An 18,869-nucleotide genomic window follows, 5' to 3' on the forward strand; every position below is an offset into this window, starting at 1 on the left:
CTCAAATATGGGTGGATTGGGACAAATGGAACCTAAAGGAGTTTATAGTACTTCAGCTTAACTTCAAGGAAAAGTATTGACATCATGATTCCACATGCCCCTTTTTAACCTATACGTTCTTGAAGTTATCGAAAAAATAAGCTAAAATATGTTATAACTTTGTAAGGCAAAGTGCTGGAGATAAATGACCTTCGACAAAAATGTATGCTTTGTGTGCCCTAACGATTTCTTCAAACAATACTTTCGTGTAAAATGCAACCAATAAAAGTTATGTACAAAAAACTAACTTTTAAGTGAGTTCCATGTAATATACTCTATGACTTTGTACCGAAAGAAGATAGGATTTTCATTTATTCAACAAAGTTTCATATTTTTGAATCTTCTACAACTTTGCTGAACAAACTATTCTTCTATCTCTCAACACAAAAAAGTTATTTTTTTATTTTTAGTATAGTAAACTTTTCATACTTTTTGACAATTTGCGATTATGCGGGTCATTTATACAAATAATTGTTCCGAAGACACTTTTAAGCTAGGATGAAGGTCAAAGGCACTATGGAATTAGGTTCCACTTTTTGCCTTATTGGACCACTGTGCAATGGTTTCTGAGCTACATGGCTTCGAATAAAACCTAGGCCAAAATGCATACTCTCTTTTAGGGAATTAGTCTTGAGTCTGAAAAATCCCTTCACTCGCGGAAAATAATCAGTTTACTAAGCCAAATACGTGAGTAGTGTTTCATTCGGGTCGAAAATGATCGATATTCGACCATACGTCATTTGGCATGGAAAGGATCAACTATTACTTAAAGTAGTGAGAATGGGGTTTGGAAGAAATAGTAAAAATTGCGCATTTTTTCCTGCCGCACCCTGTAAAAGCATTATCTTCGCCACACTTGAAAAAGTATGTATAAACTACATTAGAAAGGATTCTGAGATGACATCTGAATAGTGAATCTATACGTTTAAAAATTACAGATTTCAATCAAAATATTATTTCCCCTTTTTACCTGCAAAAGTTGGATATGGGTCATTCCATACGAAGTGTACAAGCCACTTAAACACGACCATCGCAGATTTTGCTCAAAGTTGGGGGAATTATTCATCTACTATTTCTTTGGAAAAATCCCAATTTTGGTATCGATTGGAATACCCCCCGCTCTCTAGAACCCCCCTCTTTATTGCAAAGTCACGCAATTTTTGTCAAAAATCTCTTTTTTCTTTTTCTTACAATTCATAGACGAAAAATACTGATGGATCATTTTTGAAGAAAAAAAACCAAGGAATCCAGAAAACATATAAGTTTTGACCGAAAGTGTTGCCAGAATTTTTTTTTTGTATTTGAAAACTAAATTTACATTTTTCGGCAAATGCAGCCATTTTTATTTTAAATTTGATAACTTTATCGTGTTCCTTGGAAAATTTCACATAAGAAATAACTGTCATCCCGAGGTAATATGAGCCAATCTTGAGATATAACATTTTTATGAAGAAAGTTGTAAACTTCGTAATTATTTTGTTTTATAATTTATAGACGTAAGTCGACCAATGCAGCTGATTTTATTTTAAATTTGATGGTTTCATCGTATTTCTCGGAAAATTTTACGTAAGAAGCACTTACCACCCCATGGTAATATGAGCTAATCCTAAGATATAACATTTTTACGAAAAATTAATTACGAAATTCAGAACTATTTTCGTAAAAATGCTATATCTCGAAATTGGCTCATATTACCTCGGGATGATAGTTGTTTCTTATGTGAAATTTTCTAAGGAACACGATGAAATTATCAAATTCAAAATAAAAATGACTGCATTTGCCGAAAAATGTAAATTTTGTTTTAAAATACAAAAATAATCCATCTGGCAACACTCCGGTCAAAAATAATATTTTTTCTGGATTCCTTGGTTCATTTTCTTCAAATTTCATCTATTTCATCATTTCATCAAAAATGTTATATCTCGAGATTGGCTCATATTACCTCGGGATGATATTTGTTTCTTATGTGAAATTTTCCACGGAACACGATGAAATTTTCAAATTAAAAATAAAAATGGCTGCATTTGCCGTAAAATGTAAACTTAGTTTTTAAATACAAAAATAATTTATCTGGCAACACTTTCCGTCAAAACTTATATTTTTTCTGGATTTCTTGATTCATTTTCTTCAAAAATCATCTATCAGTATTTTTCGGACATCTTACGTCTATGAATTGTAAGAAAAAGAAAAAAGAGATTTTGAACAAAAAATGCGTGACTGTGCAATAAACAGGGGGGTCCCACCGAGCTCAATAATTCTCCCAACTTTGAGCAAAATCTGTGATGGTCGTGTCCAAGTTTGTGCTTTTTCGTGGTCACTTCGTATGGAACGGACCATATAGTAAAAAATCGACGCATTAATATTGTGCAAAATTAGTGCATTTTTGATTGGGCCTAAAATCAGAATAACGAATATGTCTTAGCTATACCTCAACTTTTGTCAAGTGATTAACTATACTATTTTGATATTCTTGATATGTTCACCGGTTACACTATCCGGTCCATCCGGTCAGATCTGCTCCTTATCTTTAGGAATCAACTAGTTCACGATATTTAGTAGCAACTTATTCCTAGGTCTCGGTATTTTATGGTTAATCATTGCATAATGCTTCTCGCACAAGTCAATTAGAAGAAGACAATATTTTCCCAATTTTTTGAAAAATCATAAATAACTCGAATATTAAAGGCAAAAATAATTCCGATTGTAACTTCAAGATTGACCTTTTCCAGATTTTCCTCTGACAGTAAATTGTGTACTAGAAACTCATCTTTTTCTGATAGGAAGTTTAACATTCGCTTGGGACATTACATCATCAACTAATCAATCATGATTTCCTCACATGTAAAAAATGTTTTTGTTTTCAAGCCAAAAAATATTCACACTATAAATATGAATGGTTGCTTCAAGTTAGTTTTATGTAACTAACTTATGGAAAAAAATGAAAACGATTATTGATCGAACTTCCGATAACAAATTTGGCGGGTGCTTAGAACTAAAAAATACCGTTACCGTTAACAAAGAAACGTAAAAATTTAAAATCCGAAATGGTGCTCCTGCTAAATTGAGTGCACCGGCAATCGTTCGATATCGAGATGTTTCACGGGGAAACCAAACGACGAAATATGAAATAACATTCCCTCGGAAAGACCTTGAAAACAGGCGTCCTTCACCACCACTCTGGTGACTTCACAAAGGCTTAGTGTGCAGTGGTCCGATGTAAGAACGAGATGAAATGATAAACGAACAGCAAAGGCAGCATATGCAAGCAGCAGTAATAAAACCTTCATCTCGACTGTCCTCGGCGTGCATTTCTTTCCACCCCGTACTTTTGCGCTTTCCTCCGGCAACTGACAGAAAATGCACTTGCGTGACTTCGATTCAGATTGTTTCCAATTTGCAGTCCGCTGGTAGTCAGTTGGAAATCATCATTCCGATTGCTGTCACTTTGGACCGTAGTCATTGTTCATCGAGTGCCGGTTGGAATGGAACGGGGAGTGGTAAAGCAACGAGCAGCTTTCCGGGGCTGGCGGTGTGCGCTCCATCGTTGCTGCTACCCACAGCTGCTGCTCAGCAGGTAAAGGTTTTAAATGCCATGCTTTCTCCTTTTCTCGCCGGGTGCTGCTCAGGCTCGGTTTGTTCGTTGCGTTTTCTCACCCGTTTTTCATATTCGTGTTTTCTCAGTGTACTGTTGTGGCGCTGCTTTTACACCTTATTATTTTCACGCTTTTTCCCGCGAGATTTCGAATCGGTACTGTGGATGTGAACGCGAACCCACGCTCCACCCTCTTCCCTGCCAACACATCTTCTATTTTCAGTCAGCCAAGGCCTCTATTTGGTTTCGCGACGTTGAGCCATGGAACTCCAGTTTTCTACTTTGATACAAAACTTGCTACTACTTTGTTGTTGCTGGATGCACATTTTATTAGAAAATCGGTGAAAAGAGAAACAAAAAAAAAAAATGCTTCGCATGTTTCATTACCGATACCCCGCTCTCCTGCTAGCGGAGCAGCTCCGACAGATTGGTGCGGAACGATAATCTAGTTCATCGGTCCGTGGATTGTGTTTTCGATTTTTTTGCATTCGCCCCCTTTCTTCCCCGTTCCAACTTTCTATTGTTATTATCGTGAACGCGGCCATCGCTTGCCGATAATGTGCGGTGGTTTCGAGTGCCGTAACTGGCAGCCGAACTGAAGAAGCCTTTAGGGCAGCCATAAACTGCTGGAGCGTGGCCGATGGATGCAACTGTTAGGCGTAGGCACGAGGCAGCTTCGACGGCTATCAAGCGGGACCGAGATTTAAAAAAAAAAAAAAAACAGAACAGACATTCAGTGGAGTACGTCCACCTGCAACGGAGGTTGACTCCAATGGGTCTTCTTTTGGAGAAACGGGTGCTGGGGAATGCTACTGTACCGATCGGTCCTGGATGGTGCCTCTTGATGCAATTGCTGTTGTTGTCGAAAAAGCACTCATAAATAGTAACTGTATCTCACGTTTCTAGTTGTTCGATGAATATTGAAACAATAGTCTTCTTGAACCTAATCAAAGACCAATGTTGAACTATTTAAAAATTTGTGAAAAGTACTCTAGCCTTTTTGGTGTAATGTTTCTAGATACACTACTTATTTTTTGATTTTTTTCCGTCTCCTAGAAGTAGAATTGGGGAAAGCGTTCAGACAAATTGATTTTGTACATAAATTGTGCACAACGATTACAACACAACGAATTATTTACACTAGGTTGTAGCACATTTGACATCTTTCGGAATCATTCGTTACAAACACTTAAGACGATATAGCTATCCAGGGTTCATAGCTGATCAAAAAACGGTGCTAATTTCGCACAATGTTGATTTAGTTTCTCACCATTAATCTTTTTAGGGTATAATTAGGTGGCTGCCAAAATTTTATTTAGGCAAGTAAACCTTCACTTGTAGTATGTAGTTAGTCAATCATAGACAGCGAAGGAAAAAAATCACCTCTAGCGATTAATGAATACATATAAAACAAGCCTAGGATGCGTTGACATCGTCGTCAGTATGCGAAAAACAAAGTATCGGTGCTGACGCACTCTTTTTGCTTTCCTCTTTACGATATATTTCTATTCATTAGTATACACCACAATACGTGGTTCTCAATGTGCACAACTCGGTATATGAAGTTATTCGTCTCTGTTACAGAGAGCGATCAGAACTTGTTATATCCTTATTCTTTTGACTCCCGAATATGATTTTTTGTCAGAAAAAAAAAGAAAATGACAGTGTATGCTCTCCTACTCTCGCTTAAACTCAATCGCTGCCGAAGTAGTTCCTTCCCCCACACATTCCCTCTCACCGCACCACACCTCTGCTGCTGTTCAGGCGACATGAGTTTCTCCTGTTGCTATCCTTTCTTCCCGTAACTACCGGCCTATGGAGAGACAAACGCAATGATCGAATCGCTTCTCAGAGCGGATGTAGTCTAGTCATGTGTTTGTTTTCTCCCAGAAACCTATGCACCCTATCATCATTTCATTATGGGTTGAGAGGATTCGAGTTTAGTCGCGGCCTGTACACTTCGTGAAGTGCACATATGATGAATAAACGACGATTGCATCATATTCGTTTCGTTTCCATCACTGATCATAGAGCAGCTTATTCGAATTGTAGATATGAATAACTCTTCCTATGAAGCTTTCTCACATTTTGCTTGAATAAGGTGGTATAGTTAATTTGATATAAAAAATATAAATTTATGAAACTACCCTTGATAAAAAATTTCACTAGTTTTATTCATGTATGACCGTTGTTGACTCTAGCGGTTTTGTGTACAATTTAATTCAGAAACTTTCTTGTGAATTAACTTTAACTATTAGTGAATTAACTATTAGCAGGAGTGCCGATTCTCCTCAGAGAATCACTAGCGTGTAGGAGAATATCTTTTACTGCGAAAACAACTTCTTGGAGCTTGCGGAAAACCGCGGTGAAATCTGAAATATCTCTCTCCAGAGAGATAATTAACTTGAGTGAGCTTTCTCACATGAAAGAACATAACGCATTATAACTAAACAACAGAGCTCACTACAGTGCTATTACCGCGTGTCTCTCAAGCATATGTCAAATGAGGGGGGGGGGCATCTTGGTAGGAAAGTAGATTGCGTTGTTTACTTTGAATCTCGAAACTGAAGAAAAAATCTAGCCGCCCGTTACGCATGTTTTCTCTTCGAATGTTCTAGAATTCATCTCAGCAGCGCGCGCCGCGGTCTACATCTGTGTAATCTCACCAGAGTGATTCACCACTCTTGTTTCGCTCAGCTGTGATGTAAGCAAAAAAAATATTAATTTTTCTACGAGCGGCAGAAACCTGTACAAAGCAGAAGAAAGAAGTGAAAATTGCTATATGCAGCGCTCGATTTTGATATAACTAAAATGTGATTAAACAAGCTGAGACACATGTTAAACAAACCGCTTCGACATGATAGTGATTTTATTACTTTTAGTTGTGTGAAGACGTCTGATTTTGTGTCAAACAATGGTCATTTGAGGCAAGTGTTACATTCATTCAAAGAAAACGGTGGCTGAAGCGCATCAAGAGTTAGAAAAGTTTACAGAAATACTGCTCTATGTGAAACAACGCGCCATGATTGGTTCCATCCCTTCAAAGATGGACTTTTCGAAAAAAAACTTCCGATGACAATGAATTGAAGGAATTGCTCGGTAAAGATCCATGCGAAACACAGGAACAACTCGCTCCGGTATATGGAATCACATGCTTTGGGAATGATTTAAAAACATGAAACTAGGGACTACCCAATTATGCTTCTACGTCGTCAGCTCGGCCGAATATACACGCTGCGAACATTACAGGGTGCAGCAAAAAAAAAAATGCGACAATGTTTTAACTTTAATACTGGGTTAAATTGTAAAACTTATGTTTTTTTTTGTTAACAGTGTATTCAGTTGCGTTTACTTTCAAGTGGTGCATCAGAACATTTTTATTATTTTGTTTAAAATTTAAGGAAATGAACGCCAAAGAAGGTATTACGCATTTGAAATTTTATCGATAACTCTTTTTGTTTACATTTGTCGGAATTGTATGTATTTATCCGTGTTTAAGATCTGAAACGTCAAACCCCAAAATGCAGCTGGTAAAAGACAGAGCGAAAGGAGACCATAATATTTTAAACGCATAAGGTAACATTTAGTTTCAAATTCCATAAGAACAGAATTTAATCTTTCTGATTGCTGAACAACATGGAAGTGGCTGTAGAATCGAGACTGAAATTTCGCACCGAAGCCGAAGGATGAAGTTCAAATGAATATCAAATACTTACATGACTGGTAGGCTTGTTGTGATGAATCTACTCTTTGGTTTGCTAAGAAATGGTGAAACGCTAGTAGATGGAGAGCGAAACTATGTGCAGAAAAAAAACCTTCAGTCACAAAGTACCATTTTACGCGTTTCCACTGGAATTCCGTTAAAATTGCATGGGCCGGCATATGATTTACATTTGTCCAAATGTGCATTTATTACTGATTATGCAGTTCTCGACTGAGACTGCAGTTTTGACTGGTTTCCAAATATTATTCATTCGCCTGCTTATGACATCACCCTTTGAGATGGAGTAAAAAAATATGAGTGTAAGTAGGAAACTGTACTTTTCTCTGTAACTGATCTTTTCCGTGCTCTAGAAAATTTCCGTTGCAAACGCCATAATTTTCATGTAAATTTTTCTCTAATATGAATGCCCTCTATCTCCGCTGCGTACTCATTGCACATACACGATTGAAAGCGAGTGGTTAATGAGTGAAAACAGAAGGAAGAACGCCACGGACGGTGGGTGGCTGGGGTGGGCAACTTTTTTTCCCGCTTCCATCCAAGAGGAATCAACCTATAGGCCGGCCGAAGCCATGCATAATTCATCAATCTTCTCTCTACTTTGGCTGCCACACGCCACCAAATCAGTTCGTCTCTAGGGGGGATTTTGTTTGCCCTACGATGTTGCTGTAGAAGAGGTTCGTATTGGCGGCCTGAATTTGTACTAACTGTGTGTTACGGCAGCCGCGCATCGCACATTCATTTCGCGTCTAAATTCGTGTGCATTATATTTAGTGCAGAAAAATTTAGTGCGCGCTTTGATGCACTCCAAGCCTAGCCCCTAGCCGAGCCGATGCAGTTTTGTGTAGGTTTGATAGATGGGTCTTGTACCGTTTCTGGACCATAGGGTGGACTGAGATAACTTATACCGGGGAACGGAAAACTGATATTCTAAAGCAGGTATTGGACGAAGCGAATATTTGCTATTTTTGGTACGAATTTTATTTGCACAAAATAAAATCCGTACCAAAAATAGCAAATATTTGCTTCGTGTAATACCTGCTTAAGTCGTGAACTATTTATATTACTTATATAACTATTTCAATTGTTTCAAGCAAAGTTAAAGTCAAAACAATTTAATTTGTTTATTGTTTAGTGTGAAAATAAATTGCTCTACGCGCTATTATTATAGAAGTCGAATGGCATTTCTTTACAACCACTCAATGTTGATGTGTCAGGGGCATGATAGTGAAGTGCCATTTACGACAAGCTAAACAATTTTTCAGGAACCCATATTATTAGTTAGTAGAGTTATACTGATCGATCATTTTCCTATGTAATTTATTTTTTTTGCAAACGGAAACGTTTTTTTTGAATAAAATTCAATTTTAAGGTACTTAAGATAATGTTTGGAACAATGTGTATCAAAAAATGGTCATTCAACGACCGACGAAGAAAATCGGGTTTTCGGTAATTGTGAACATGAAAAAGTTGCTTTTCTATATTTTTTCGGAACAATTACGTATAAAGTTTCAAGTTTAACTAATGCAGTTGTAACGAGTCGCGCTTCAAATCCTTCTAAGTTTTTCTCTGTTTTGCAATGTTTATAAAAATAAAATGGAAAAATATTCTCAAGAAGTTGTACTTTGAGATTGAGCAATATTTTTTTTCGATTTTTAAAACAAAAAGGTATTTAACCTTTCGTTTTCTATTAAAAAGGTACCTTGCGTAATGCACTAATTTTACTCAGACAGGGATAACCAACATCACTTGCCACTGACTTAATACTTGAAATCGTTTCGTCTCTCGCAGACATCAAGCGTTAGGGAAAAAGGCATATTAGTTTCACTTTTCGCTAGATTACTTTCGGAAAAAAAATAATAATAAATATTCAAAGAAAACTTTTGCTCGAATGCAATGCCATCCGGCTGGTATTTCTAACTAATGATTAAATGTTTGAAATCATTTTGATGTTTGCGTTAGGGTAATGACCCAATCGTATGGAGAATGAATTGAGATACTACTGAGATAATTGAGTTGTAAAAATTTCATGCTCATGTTTTCAAGTTGTCCCCGTGGTTCTGTGGTTAGCGATGTCGGTCGGCTAGCTCTTCCCACACGAGTCAGCCCTGGAGCACGGTGTATCGTTGTACTTATTCTACAACATGCAAAATGTGCCGAAAACAATATCGATAACGAATTCTCTCAACTAATCTAGTTGATCGAGACCGCATTAGCCCCCCGGCTAGCGTGCGATATTGTTGTATATGCTTTCAAGTTATGCTTAGAAAAAAAAAATCAGAATTGAGTTTACCAGAAAAAGTTTAAAACAAACCCTGAAGCTGATACTATCAGCAGCAAATATTAGATGCGCGACTAAGCTCTTGCTTTTTGTCAACAGATGGCACCAGTATCATGTGCTGGTCGATTTTGACATATCTAAAACTTGATGAACTAAGCTGAGACTTATGGTAAACAAAACAATCTGATATATTTTTGATTTTATTATGGCGTCATATACTTTTAGTTGTGTGAAAAAGTCCTATTTTGTGCCAAATAAGCGTCAGTTGCGGAAGTTTCAAATTTATTTTTTCAATAAAAGAAACCGGCAGCTAAAGTGCACTCAGAGTACAAAAAAACAGGCTGTGAATGGTTCCGTCACGGTAATTTCATTGTCACAACTAATCTCGTGGAGGAAGGGCCAAAAACCTCCGAATATACTGAGTCCTCGATAAGGTATCCAGAAAAATAAATTCTCAAGACTGACCTGTCTATGGAACTAGGAGTCATTAATGAGAACCTGTCCGTTTCAAGACTCTGAGATCCGGTACCCTTTACCTTTTAAGTTTTCGAAAAATCGAATTATCTTCCAGTACAACATTTTCTCAAATTTTCATAAAGATCTGAGCAACAGGAAGAAAGTTAGAACGATCAGAAGCGCGGCTCGTCATAAGCTAAACTTGAAACTTTATACGCGTTTATCTCGGAATGGTGTTTTTCAAAAAAAAAAAAAAATGAATTTGCCGTGTTTACGATTGCGGTAAAACTACTGAACCGATTTTCTTCATCTCTGTTTTTGAATGTTTGTTATAAAATTTCCCGGTCGTTGAACGATCGTTTTTTGATGAACGAAGTTCAACTTTGCCGGAAATTTGTTTAATGCAATTGTCAGAACTCAAAACATGTATTTTTTGAGAAAAACAATCCCGTTTGCACTGAAAACAAAATACTTATGAAATTGATCATGCAGATACCCGGCACACTTCTAAATTAAAGAAAAAATTGATCAGTTGATCTGCTGCACCGCAAGCTCTGCAAAAAAAAGTTTTTCGGGGAAAAGGTCATTACTCCACAAATTATTGGTATTTTGTATGAAAAAAATGTGTTTTTTGTTGTTGTTAATTAACAGAACTTTCAGAAAATTACTACTTTTATGCAATAAAAAATGTGCTACACGATTTTTAAATCATTGCAAAATTTTCTCTTTTTTCCCGGGCAAAACGGTTTACAACCCCTTAAAGGATTCGCAGAAATAGTAAACGATTAGATTCGCATTAGCTGTTTCGAGGAGATTTCAAAGGAATCTTACAGTCAACGGTGAGTCCTAAGATTAAACGTTACTTAGAAACACTGGGCATCAGGATCACAAGCCTGTTGTGAAAGCGTTTACGCGGATTCCCAAATCTTTCTAAGTCTTTTGTACAGAGCCAAGGACCGGGAAGAACTGCATATGTGCAAAGCGCAGAAGCCTCCAAATCGTAGCGAATGGTAAAATACGGTGGGAAAGTCACGAGCCCGGAAACTGTACACCCAGATGAATGATGAGACTAACGTTAATGCGCACCTCTGGCAGCTTCCGGGGCTACTGTTCATCACTGCCCAGTACAAGTTTTATGTTCCTGAGGAAGTAAAGAAGCAGATATTTTCAAAGTTTGCCAAGAAATACCTGATTTGGCAAGCGGTCTGCTTATGTGGAAAAAGGAATGCACCGCTTGTGACTACCGGGACTGTAACCGAAAAGATCTACCTCAATGAGTGTCTACAGAAGCAGTTACTTCCTCTGTTGAAACAACACGAAGGACCTACGATCTTCTGGCTGAATCTAGGTTTACGCCATTATTCAAATTATGTCCAGGAGTGGCAGCAAGTCAATGGGGTCACTTTCTTACCCAGGGACATAAACTCCCCCAACGCACGCACCCCAATCTGAAAGAATTTTCTCATAACTTTAACATTCCTGCACTTTGGATTCTTGAGAAATGAATGAGTAGGTTTTCCATATGCGATTCCCACAGATTATATCTGTAGCGCGGAAACGATTGCTATCAAAATTCCATCACTGAACTATCCATGCCAAAACTGGTGTCGTGGAATCACCGTTTTGAGGTCAATTTTGTCCGATTTAAGGCATGTTTTTTTTTCAAAGATGGGTACGAAAATGCTATTACGTGGACAAACTCTTATGATTTTGATATTTGGCTTTAAAACAAAAGTTCCAAGTGGGGCCTTTGCTGTCTCATAAGGTGAAATAGGTCTCAAATCGGGGAATTTATTTAAATTTTTTGTTGCACTGTGTTATCTGAGAATTTAAATTTAGGATTCTCTGTGTGTTAGTTATTCAGAATATAGCTCAAAAATTCTTACATTTGGATTCTGTCTGCGTTGTGGAAATAATTTCGCTCACGATTTCGTCACCGAGTTCTCTATGAGGATCCATGCCAAACGCAAGAAAAGCTTGCTTCGGTATTAAATTTATGATTCTATGTTTTATACGACTGAAAATTATTCTATTTACGATTGAAGCTTCAAAAGTACGATATTATAACACTTTTGCGATAGTCTGAAATATCAGACTTTGTCAGATTTAGGAAATGATATTAACGCATACAAACAGACATAAAATTTCGAACAAGTTTTCACTAAAAACATCATTCCGAATTGGTAACCACAAAACATGTATGCGATTGCATGGCATTGCGCGATGACTGTTGTTTAATTGAAAATTTCAAAACGAAAGTTTCTTTTGCCTTGGCTTCTATGTTTGATTTTTAGATGTAGTTTGATGCAAAAACAAATTTTCTCGAGTTTGGACACATTTCAGCTTGAGGGGCAACAATGCACAGTAGTACAGAAATGCAATCTAGCGGAACGAAATTGATAACTCCGGATCGTGTTGGTTTTTTGAGATAGTGTTTCTGGCAACGTTCATGAGAATAATCAAGGAATATTTTTGTATGAAAATATTTGAACTAAACGTGTAATAAACTAGTACTAAATTTTTTTTCTTCATTTTGTCCAGTTGAGATGGATGTTTTTTTTTCAATGTTGTTTTTTAGCCAATAATATGAAACTTCTGCGAAGTCGAAACTATTCAAGAAGCCACAGTGTATGAAATATTAATTTTTTTGGATTTTTATTTTTTTTTTCAAACTGTACTAACAAACTTTATGAGTTTGTTATTATAAATCTTTTCAACTATGAGTTTTTCCGTAGAAATAAGGATGGGTATGGCCTGTAGTTTTTAAGATATCTAAAAGGAAATTTTTGGCCAGGACGAGTCAAAACATAAAAGCTTCGCTCAAGTTATGAGACAAAATCATCGCATCTTCGAGAAAGTTGAAGTTATTAAACAATCAAATCAAACTAAAGCGTTGCCACCAACTACTGGTCAGGGGGGAAATCTTCATTATAAAAATTAGTTTGACTCACAATATATATTGAAGCTTGTTTGAGAAAAAAATTCTCCCGCAAAAAAAAAAAAACAAACTCTTGAAAAAATCGGAAATAAAAGAAACTTTAAACTGAATCCGATATTCGATTTACCCGCTTGGTCAAGAAAGGCCAATTAAGACAAACAAATTCTTTCCAGATTTGCAACAGCACGAGTTATGGCACTTACAGGTTATACAACCGGTTCGATTTCCGGGAAACTCATCGATTGGAAGTGCTATGTTTTCCGACACACACAAAATGCATCGCAGTAGGGAAAGCACAGAAGACGGGCTCGAACCGGGAAGCGGCACCGAAAGCGAGGGATGTAAGTGCAGTGGAAAACTTGGCAAGTGCAGTTTGTTTTATGTAAGTTTCGATTTATTTTTGCGCAGTCGTCGAGCAAGTGAGGAGAATGCAAACAACAAGGAGAGAGCAGCTGGTTTTGTGACGGAGGAAGAGGTGCATTGGCACGAGAATGACGAATTTGCGCTGAAATGATATTTTGCCAACCTCGGACTCAGCCCCGCCTGTGCCGCGGTTTATCGAAAAAGGTTGCCCTTGAATCGTGTACTGCCACCGTCGTCAATGTTATAACACAGGCTGCGGATTTGGTTATACTGTTTGGCTAAGCAACTGGCAAAAAACTTTTCCTAAGCTGATTAACACGAAGTTTTTTTGCTGTAAAAGATACTTTTACTAATGAGATGTTTGATATCTTTTAAGGATGATATTGCTGCTTTAATTAGCTGTCCTAAAAGGGAGTGCGCGGTTCCACTTCCACGCGAAAGGCAAGTCAAAGAGGTTAAGGTGTTTTTGGGTTGGAATTCGGCTCACTTGGATGCTGCCAAAAGTGACGGGAGAGAGAGAACACGCGCGACTGAAAATAAAACTAGAAAACGAATGCGCAGGCGAAAAGACGGACCGACGAAGGTGTTATAAAAATAAAATTACATCAACATTGCAAAACTAGGATATGCAACTTGAAATTAGGGTTTTTGCGCTTCTCTTCGGTCGATGCTGCAACGATGGTGGTGAGGTTTTTTTCCCCTGGGAGAAGGAAAGAGGCTGCGCGGAATACATAAATAGAGGTGTCTTGTGACTGCATATCGACAATTATTTCTTGGTCTTCGTTGTCTGTCGTGGTAACGAAACAGCAGCGTTATGCATGGCCGGGTGCACTGTTAGTTGCACCCCGATTCAAATGGTCATTTAGATTGGAACTCGTTCGAAAGCTGGCTCGAAGTTGCTTGGGATGGGATCTAAAGTTTTGCGGTCAGCAGCCGATAAAATCCGCAAACACTTTGGCCGGAAACTGCACCGCATCAGGCAATATTTGAAAAACCAAATGGTCAGTGTTGCTTTTTATTGCTGAACGCTCGCTGGATTGATGTAGTTGTTTTTATTAAATAAAAAAAATCTTCAAGTTTTCAGAATAATAGTTGTGACGAATTATTTAATCCCAAATAGTTAGCTCTTCAGAAGAACTTATTTGTTTGCACATTGAGTCTAGTTCGAAATGAACCCTTTAGATGATAAAAAGAGAATGAAAGTGTACTTTGCCAGCTTTTTCACAGGACAATAATCGAGAAGTAAGAAATGATCAAGTAGTACATGGTCGAAGACTGGGTAGCGAAACATGTTAGGGAATTCTGAGTTTATTTTCTAAGCGAACTATTTATTTGGTTACGAGACAAAAACCAGCAGTGTGCAGCTATTTGCAATGGATTAAATAGGTCTTCAAAGAAGCAACATAAAAAATGGTAGGAATTTAAAATGCAGATTCCCGTCCTTTGTCAGGTGCGAAGCTCGAAAGGAAAGGAATCTCGAATGTTCGATTTCACGTCGAAACGGAACCAAAACAAAGATAAAAAATAAAAGCATGAATTTTTTGTGAGATGTTCTCAGTAGTTTAAAAAGAAAATCGGAGAAGGAATTCTCAAACTTTTCGCAAATTTCTTAGAAAAATATTATCAGAATGACGAAAATTCGGACAAATTATAACCCTTAGGCTCTCTAGTAATTGTTAATAATTAGCGCTTTCTAATAATTCGTAACTTTTGGTCCCGGATATACTGTGGAGACCGTTTCAATTTTTGTTTAGATGTCTAACGCCGACTATATTGTATGAACGCAATGTTTTGAATTAATGTTCGCTAGGTTACTGCAGAATCAAATAACCTAATTGCTTGGTCAATTGTTTGTTTATTATTCAACTTGGTCTATTTAATTAGTAGTCCATTTCTACGCTCCGAGGATGCAAACGTCAATCCTAATAGTTTTTGTTTTTGGCACCGATCCCACTGTCAAGGAGAATATGCCGCCTTATTATCAAGTCGCAATAGGACCTGACGTTAAATAAAATACAGTGTCAAACAGCGCTAGACGCCGACGCTAGAATGCAGAAAAATTGCACATTTTACCACACTAAAGCGCAGTATTGATTGCCTGTTTCCATGCACGAGCGTACCGACTTCAAGAAAAGCGAATTTCGTGAAAAACGGGAAGTGGACGCGAGGTACTTTGTGACTTACTAGCAGAAAAACGGCCTGTGAAATCGACCAGTTACTGAGGGAAAGAAAAGCTTTGGTGTAACTGGCAGCTGCAGCCGGGCGGTTGGTTTTCCGACTACTGAAAAGCTTTCTTTTGCTCTATTTTCTAGTGCACCTGCGGTTGCGATCGGATTAAGGCCACTGAGATACCACCAGCTGTGTTCACTAATAGCGAATACAAAGCGAGCACAGGGTGTATCCCGGTAGCCGAAAATCTACTACTGAGATATGCTTGATGTGTAAAACTGTTCTATAAGTCGGTTAGCCAAGATACAAACCGGCGAAAGGTATTCGAATTCCAAGTCGATGGTTACTCACGAGAAGGTACCGCTCGCGCTCATTCACTCATTCACTCAACGCAATGGTTACTGCAGAGAAGGCAGAGAGAAGAGCTGTTCGGTTTGTTTTGCTTGTTTTGTTTTACACCACGTTTTCTAAGTAGGCAGGCACTAAGTCGAAGTGTTTGTTGGCAGCGAGGGCCGGAAAACAAGAACAGCTGGTGGAGGTAGTGTGGACACGGGTGGCTTCGTGACTTAGTCACGTTTCGAGAACGAACTGAGGCACGTGACAATCGTACCACTTGGCACGGAGTTGCTGTTTTTGCTGTTCGACAGCTAAGAACTGAAAGGGTGGCGGAGACGCGTGGTTGGAATTAGTGGCTGCTAATTAGTGGCTGCTAATTAGTGGCTGAGATCAGGTTTAAAAAGTTTCCAGAATGAAGACTAAAATTCGAATTATATAATTATTTTTTGTTAGTCAAGCGTGTTATGAACTTTAATACTTGGAACTTGTAAAATACTATTCGAAATATGTTAATCATATCAAAAATCGTTATGTAGTCGCCTGTCAGTAACGAAAGTCAGCTGAAATAAGGAAAATGAACACTTTTATTTATTAATAAAAGAACACTTTAGCAGTTTTTTTGCAACCATTTATGCTTTGATACAGGTAGATGGATAAACTTTGATAAAGTTTGAGCCAAAGGTACAAGAAGAGGATAAATCAAAAACTGACTTTCATTTCCGTTTGGAATTGAAATCAACTGACAAGATAACAGCTTCCTTATACAGGGTCTGTAAACCATAGAGACGACACAATTTTTAAATTTCATTGGTGTCGACCTAAAACATCGTAAACACTTCCATTTGTTATCTTGGTTTGTACAGCAAAGGTTAACAGCTTGTCGTCTCTGTAGTGTGCAGTCTCTATACCTCTGCCTTCGGTCATGCGCTTAGCTAACTCGCGTACATATGAGCGGTCACTCACTCACTCATCAGGCAAATATGCTCTCACAATGGCGAATGCAGCGACAATCATTATTATTGATTCCACTTACCTCACGTCATGGTGGTGGTGACAGTAGTGTTAGTAGCAGCGGTATCCGCAGTTGGCAGCGTTCAAGTTCAAGTTCGAAATAAATATTTTGCTATCTATATATACGTGCCCCATATGTGCGCTGCCGCTAGCGTTCGCCTGTATGCGAATTTGCGCGAACAAATTTTCGCCTATATTTCGAGAAGTTCAAGGTATTCCGTAGAGCAGCGTTATAGCCAACGCGCCGCTGACAGCTATGACGTCTCTCGTTCCTCCTCCATCAAAAGCGAGCTCTCAGCTTCGAGTGGTGATTGCGAAATCCGCTCCAGCTGACTTGTATATATTGTTTTCACCCTGAAAGTGTAACAAAGAAAATAGAATCGTTAAAATTAGGATTTTTATGGGCATACCAGAGCAACTGACTGAATCGCAGAAAAATGTTTCCGAAGCGCTTATATAACCCACAACCAACTAACGATAGCACTACTCAGGGACTGAACTGTCTTCCTGCGGGAACTCGTCGCAGCCGTTGCTGTGTGGTGAGCTACTACTGCAATTTGGTCGAGCAAAACACAGCAGCAGAACGGGTTCGATCTGACTCGTCATCGGGCTAAAACGTTCCAGAAGAGGAGGAACCGAGTCGACACAACACACAAATCGAACAAGCGATGCCCATGTATGTGTGTTTGGTATCCAACCCTTGTGTTGTTCCCCTTCATCCAGGTTTTACGAGCTTTTAGTGTACTGGGAAGCACAAAAATAAAATTTCAGGCACACCACACCTGATGATGGTGATGCTGTTACAGACGCTGATGATTAGTTGTAACACTAAGGATGGAACTCATGGTACATTGTCTCCACAGCTACCCACACCATTCTAGAATCTTGATAACTTAAGGTATAGAATAAAACTATTTTAATTTCTGCTTCACTCCTGTCTTGAACACATTATTACTATACATATACCTATGTGAGGTACCGCGTTATTTGGAAGATTATTTCAGTAGGTTTTGTGTTCATTTTTTTCGCAAATTATCAAGGACAAGCCGTCTGTATGAGTACAGAATTGTGTTTGTGTGTGAGTAAGTAAGTAAGTAAGTACAGTTAGTCATTGCGACTGTTGTCATTTTGTTCAAAACGAGCTCTGTGTTTGGCGTTACAGATTTCGCCTAACATCTGCTGGTTACACATTCAGATAGGCTATTTAGTACTCGAGTTTGCAAGCGGGTGATGATTGTGTGTAAAGAGGATTGTGTAATTTTCCATCAATGCTTATATTGCGGTGAGGTTTATTGGATTACAGTCTCAGAAGCGAACGTAGTCCGGTAATATGACATTGTTATTTATATAATGCACTTTAGTACGGGAATCACATGCTCGTGCTAGCAGATGTGGAGAGCGGTGCGTTACATTCAATCTTGACTTCATCTCGTGCTATCGCAAGGGATAGGCTAGAAAACTTGTAACTTTTAATCAACGTTTATGATCTTATATGTAACCAATAGTTACCATCGTTGAATAATTTAAAAGCGTATGCAAAAGGCTTTAGTATGCTAGGCAAGTTTCATACCTCTCCATACTTTATTAAAAGTTCGTGCCTAAAGTGGATTGAAATTTTACTCCACCTACGCTTCTGATACGAAATTCTTCCTGGGATTATTACCCGGAATCCTGGTAGCATGTCACGCACTCAAAAACTATGAAAAGCATCGTTTTCTTGTACGGTCTGAGTACAAACCCCTTTCAAATACAAGAGATTTTAATCCTTATAATGAGCTATCGTACTCCGATGGAAACATTTACGCGCATCGTTTACAATAATGCAATAGAATTTTCAAACAGCAAGCGTTATCAAAATGAATCGTTAGAACTGATCCAAGAGAGGATTTTCCAGAGCCAATTTGTTTCGAGGGAGTATTTTTCCCACCCATCACCAGTAGCGTAATGCAACTGTATTGTACAT

At 38.1% G+C, this 18,869-nt stretch overlaps 2 long non-coding RNA genes across 2 annotated transcripts in view; one reads left to right on the forward strand and one right to left on the reverse strand.

The window, feature by feature from the left end:
* Window positions 1-18,869, reverse strand: part of LOC129719054 (uncharacterized) — a 60,560-nt gene that overhangs the window by 25,242 nt on the left and 16,449 nt on the right. The window contains exon 2 of the long non-coding RNA XR_008727112.1: window positions 16,929-17,260. This is a non-coding gene — a long non-coding RNA (uncharacterized LOC129719054). The remainder of the gene's footprint in view (window positions 1-16,928; window positions 17,261-18,869) is intronic.
* On the forward strand, window positions 10,850-14,479 carry LOC129719057 (uncharacterized). Its single transcript, XR_008727118.1, has 2 exons — window positions 10,850-13,368; window positions 13,436-14,479. It is a non-coding gene; the product is annotated as an uncharacterized LOC129719057 (long non-coding RNA).

The sequence above is a fragment of the Wyeomyia smithii genome, chromosome 1 (genome assembly GCF_029784165.1).
Source record: "Wyeomyia smithii strain HCP4-BCI-WySm-NY-G18 chromosome 1, ASM2978416v1, whole genome shotgun sequence".
In the NCBI taxonomy this organism is placed as follows: domain Eukaryota; kingdom Metazoa; phylum Arthropoda; class Insecta; order Diptera; family Culicidae; genus Wyeomyia; species Wyeomyia smithii.